The sequence below is a fragment of the Nannospalax galili genome, unplaced genomic scaffold, assembly GCF_000622305.1.
Source record: "Nannospalax galili isolate Female #2095 unplaced genomic scaffold, S.galili_v1.0 scaffold475, whole genome shotgun sequence".
Classification (NCBI taxonomy): Eukaryota; Metazoa; Chordata; class Mammalia; order Rodentia; family Spalacidae; genus Nannospalax; species Nannospalax galili.
In genome coordinates this window covers 4,708,718-4,714,717 of record NW_008339435.1, presented here as the reverse complement: position 1 = coordinate 4,714,717, position 6,000 = coordinate 4,708,718, and the positions used below count along the sequence as shown (strand labels likewise).

The following is a 6,000-nucleotide window of genomic DNA, read 5'->3' as shown; positions in this document are numbered from 1 at the left end:
GAGGTCCAAACAAACCTTAAATGCTTATATATATTTCTGATAAAAATTAAACTTCAGTCATTAAAGTGCTCAGGAAATGCCACATCCTTTGGGGGCACAGTAGTCAACATAAGGGTCTTAGGCCCCCAGTTGGCCCAGAGTTAAAACTGCTGACCTACAAAACTGTAGGTGCATTCAACCTTCTGAAGTGACCTGTGCCACCCTCAAGAATTAAAAATTCATCTAGTATCTAGTAGTTCACATACGAGTCCGTGAACTTATTTGATGTTAAAAAGGGGGTCATTCTCCTTACGTGAACTCTCATTTTTAGAGAAACGAGCAACGATTGTCTATATTTATAAGTTAATTAATCCTATAATCATCCCTTTATTTGTATGGTGAACATTCTAAACATCTGCAGCAAGCATTTACTAGGACAGTAAAGGAACAGGTGACACTGTCCTGGAGGAGCTCAGAGTCTAGGGGACAAGGTAGACAAGAAAATCAAGGATGAACTGCAGAGACACCTCAGCTGTGTTAGAAGTACATGACTGGGAGAATGGATTTAGATACTTAGCAGGCGATGGCGAAGTGACTGAGAGGAACCAGAAGAGGCTGCGCAGGTGAGGAGGTCTGCGTGGTGAGCAGCAGTACGGGGAGGGCAGCATGCACGTTCCGGAAAGAAGAGCTCACATTCTGGGAGCACGATGTGGGGTAAATATACCCTGCATATTTGTGATAAGTGCTATTATTTAAAAAAATTGTACCGTAGTAAAATATACATGACAGAACTTATAATTGTAACCATTTTTGAATATTCAGTTCTGTGGTCCAGCTCTACTATCCATCTACTCGAAGAACTTTTGCACTGTCTCAAGCTGAAACTCTGTACCTACTAAACAATGACTTCCCGTTTCTCTTCTCCCTTAGCCTCTGGCAACCACCATTCCAGTTTTGGAGCCCAAGTACTTTAGGAACCTCGTAGAAGCAGAGTCACGCAGTATTTGTCCTTCTACAACTTTTTTCACTTGGTACAATACCTTTAAGTTTCATCCATGTAATAATACGTCAGACTATTATTCCTTTTTAAGGCAAATAATATTCCAGCAAAAGTACACATCACATTCTGCTTACCCACGCGTTCGTCCATAAACACTTATTTGAGTTGCCCCTGCCTTTTTGGCTATTGTGAACAATGGTACTATGATCACACAAGTACAAATATCTGTTCATATCTTTGCCTTCATTTCTTCTAGGTTTATACCCAGTAGTGAACTTTCTGGGCCATAGGGTAACTTTGAGATGACCTGGGAAAAGTAAAGGTGGATGTAGACTTCTGATGTTTTGAAGACTAGTCTTCCTGTTCTTCATAGCACTGAACATCTTTATATTCTCATCAGAACTACTAAGAACTCCACATCCTTATAAGCATCTATTTTCTATTATTTTAGTGTTAGTTTTTGACAGTGGCCACCCTATTAGGTATAGAGTGCACCCCGTCGTGGAGCACTACTGTTATTTGCATTTTTTTCACAAGAGGCAACTTAGAATCATGTCCAAGGTCACAGGCCAGTAAATGACAGAACTAGAATTCAAACCTCATAGTGTTCTTAAGCGCAAGGCCAGCTGCTTGGTAGGAATCCTGGGGAAGGAGAGGGGTGGGGAGGGGTGTGTGAGTAGAGATGAGCTTTTAAACTGTGCAGCACCAGATCACTAAAAACTTTGTATTTTTCTCCTGGAAAAAATTCAGTTCTCATAAATAACTTTTAAGCATAAAATGTATGTGGTAATGATATTAATCTAAGGATAACGAAGAGGAAACACGAGATGGGTCCATAAAATAAAATAAAAAAATCTCATTATGTTTCTCAGCAATGTAATCAGAATAGCTGCAAGTTAAGGCCCAATGTAAGGAATAACTTATTTTTCCATCAAAGTACAACAGAAAATAACCAAGAATAATAAGATGCTGGCTTCACATTTTTCCATTTGTATCAAGCAAAGATATTTTGGGGCATCTTATGGAAAATATAACCTCAAGGGTTAAGAGAGCATTTACCAGGCATCTCAGCAAATTGTGAGCCAATCTATGAGGGGTCTGTGTGTATCTAAGGCAAAGTCTCTGGTCCTGGTCCCAGAGGAGTGGCCCCAAGCAAGAAAGGACCACACTGTACACTCAGGGGATCCGAGGCATGTCTATACATGTCCCCATCATCCAGCACACAAAGGAATGGAGAAGGGGCAGAGACCTCTGGAAGGGGTTCAGTCAATCATAGAGGGATTAACCCAGAGAAAGAAGGAGCTGTAGCCCCTCAGCTTGAAGACAAAGGGCCTTTTTGAAGATTGGCCACTCTGAAGGACAAGGGTATGTCTTTGACCTCTAGCCTGCCTCCTTCTTGGTTTTTTCTCGTTCTGCTGGGACATGACTGTGTGAAGAAGTAACCATGAGGAAGTTGTGTTTCATGGTCTATAAACAGAGGGCAGGTGGGCCAGGCAGTTGTGTTCAGTATATTGGAGTTTATCTGTTGTAAAGTACAGCTAAGTTTTGAGCAGTAACTAGCTGTGCTCAGGTGAGAGAGTCTGCTTAGTAACCGGGAATGGACAAGCATAACAGGAAGTCTTGTCCCACCTTAGGTTTTGGCTACCATGTCTACAGGGAAACTAAAATTCCTCTAGTCCTTCGTCTGTGCACCTTTTATATCTTAGTTAAAATTCAATCTTATTTAGCTCATTCCTTAAAAACATGTCAGGATTTACTAATTTGGGTTAACTATATGACTATGGTGGCTGGCACAAAATTTACCAATCCTAAATAGCATAACTTAGACTTTTGTTTATTGCTTTTTTATTTTTATTTTTAAATTTTTTACTTATTTATTTTTATGTGTATGAGTATGTTACTGGCATGTGAAAGTACAGTCATGCAATGCTTATGGAGACCAGAAGACGGTGTCTGATCCCCTGGAATTAGGGTGACAGACAGTTGTTATCCACACTGTGGGTGCTGGGAACCAAACCTGGGTCCTCTGCTAGAGCAGCCAGTGTTGTTAACCACTGAACCATCTCTTCAGTCTGCTTTTTAACTTTTAAACTATTGCTGCGCCCCATGGGGTTGTGGTACAGCGAGGCATTTGGAGCTTCATGAGCTAGATGCTGGTCCCTAATCTTTGTTTTAAAGATTTAAGGGACAATCTCACTAGATGAGGAAATTTGCATGTGTAAGTGACCTAAAAATTAACAAAAAGATACAAGACCCAAACTGTTATTTAAGAGGTTGAAACCCAATCTAAGCACTTTTAGTACTTTGCTTTGAAATTAAGCTATATTAACACATTATTTAGGCAGTTAGAGCAGGTTCCTTAATAAAGAGGGGTAGGCTATAGTGCTGTGTAAGTAATGGGATTAACTTTTGTTATTTTATAAAGAAATGCAATAATTTCTAGTTCATTATGCCTAAAAAATTTTGGTTTGGATTTTGTTTTGTTTTGCATTCTGAGACAGGATCTCTCTGTTGCCCCAGGTGACCTAGCGCTCACCATGTAGACCAGACTAGCCTCAATCCCACAGACATCTGCCTGTCTCTGCCTTGTAAATGCTGAGATTAAAGGCGTGTACCTCCATGCTCAGCAGGTTTTAGGGAATTTTAAAGGAGGCTTTAATAGAGGAATTGACTAAAAATGGTTTCTGATTAAATGCCTACTTGTATTAAAAGAAATCTCATTTCATAAATGCATGTTTTCTTGTTTTGATGGTTTGGCAGGAATTAAACCTATTTACTGATCTGATAATTTGCCAGAGTAATAAATTAACGTAAGAGACAGGGTAGGGAGTTTGTCTTAACAAGTGTTAAGACACACAGTATAAATACTTACATGTGATATGCATATACATGCATGTGCATACATATATACATACGTGTGTGTACTCTCCAGCAGCAGTGGTCAAGGACTTATCAGCAGTGAAAATCCATGTGTGGGCAAGCTGAGGCCTAGAAAAGCCTGCAGTGCCCTGGATCTTGAGCATGGCTGACCCAAGAGAGAGGTTGGACTCTATTGCCTTGTGAGTGCTAAAAAGCTGGTGCACAGAGAGGCCATAATGGATGGGAAAGGGCAGTGTGGGCACAGTTCTTGTCCCACTATACAGAGAGCTGAACCAAGGAATGCCTTCTATCATTTTCATGAACACCATGGGTCTCTAGGGGGGTGTCTCCCAATTGGCTAGTTCTTCCAATGGGGGAGGCCTGATGCAGAGCGTGGACTATGAAGGGGCTGCTGGGGGCCATCTTGGGACGGAAGCCGGGAGCCATGGGTAGTGCACATGGTGTGGGGAACCCGCAGCCAGCCGCAGCATCTCAAAGACAGAGCGGACTGACTCTTGTGGATCTGGGGCGAGATCGCTGGCCCCTGAGGAGTGAGCGAATGCTTGTGGGGACTGTGGTAGTCGTGGCTTAGTCTGATATGGCGGGCTCTGAGTCCCGCCGCTGGAGGTGTGGGGTGAGGCACTGGGTTCTCGTTCCTTTGTAGTTAATAAATACACATAAAATACAGTATACAGTTTGTCTGATAGCACAGGAGACCCAGAGGGAATTCGGGCCACAAAAGGGGGCATCAGAAGAGGGGGCCTCATTGCAGCATTTCACCTACATAATGTAAGTGCACCCTGTCATAGCAATGCTTGTGGAGGCCAGAAAATGGCATCAGATCTCCTGGCACTGGAGTTATATAGATGGCTGTTAGCCACCACGTAGGTACAGAAACATTTCATGTGCTGGGGACACAGAAAACATCTTTGAGAAGCTTCCAAACCTGCTCTCCCCTTGCTTGGTTCTGACTTGTCTACTTCTGCTAAAATAATATTTTCCTTGTAGGCAGAACTGATTTCTGCGAGTCTTTCTGAAAAATTACCCAACCTGGAGTGAAATAGGATGCCTTGAAGTTGGAGGCAACAGATCAGAAGTGAGAGTTCTGTTGGGACTGCAGAGCCCGTGGATGTCAGGCTGAGACACCGCCACTTGCTGGAGGAAAACCACTGTCAGCGTTCTACAGCAGTACAGGGGCCATATCCAGCTCCTTACAGAGGGAGAAACATTTGGATTTAAATGAAGAGAAGGAGCAGCAAAGAGTAAAGGATGGATGAGTGAGCGGACCTTGAAGGGAAGCCACCCAGGACCAATACCACCCCTGCTTTGGAACCTGATAAGGTTGGATGGAAGCCTGCAAACCTGAGCAGCTTAGGGCTATAAAATCACTATGGGTTGGACTCATTATTAATAACTGAATGAGGCTGTGGTGATGTGTCCATATTTTTGATCCTTACTTTCCAGTTATAGTGCCATCTTGCTGTACAGTTTCACACTATTGTTAGGAGGATTTTAATGGTTGATATTAATAGTCTGATATGTCACGGAATACCGGCTGCCCAACACTGGATCCTCTGTATCTTCAGTAGATATAAAGAGCCATGCCGGGAGCCCGGGGTTGATCTGTGTAGAGAAGAATTAACTTTATCCAAAGAGAGGTGTGGCCTGTGTCCGCAGGTCCTGGGAGGTAAGCTACAGGCATGGAATTTCCTGTGTGTTAGTGTCTGCCCATCCCCTTGGGTCTGAGTCACTTGTCATGCTGCATCGCTGGAATTTAGCTCTATCTTTACCTGCATCCAGACTTGTGTTGGAAGGGAGGCAGGTGGAGAGCCAAAATTCCTTTGATTCCAAACCTGTAGGACCACTGGGAAAGGAAGTGATAGAGAAATGATTTGGGTTGAAAGGGGCTCTATGTGCACACCCCGTGGGTGAGTGGATTAGGGGTCGGAGACAGTTGATTAGAGAGGAAGGAAGGAAAAGAAAAGGCCTGGTACCATTCTTGTGTTACATAAAAGCCAAGCCCTAAGCTCCTGGTTTCTGTGGGGGCCGGGTGCTTCTGTCTTATTCTACATACTGGAACTAGGGGATTCTAGGGCCTCAAAAGCATCAGTCTAGAGACTGAGGATGTAACCATGTGTCAATGGCCAGAGCCCATCTTTAGC

At 43.1% G+C, this 6,000-nt stretch overlaps 1 pseudogene; it reads left to right on the top strand.

The window, feature by feature from the left end:
• Window positions 1–489: 489 nt before the first annotated feature.
• Window positions 490–6,000, top strand: part of LOC103734966 — a 151,166-nt pseudogene continuing 145,655 nt past the window's right edge.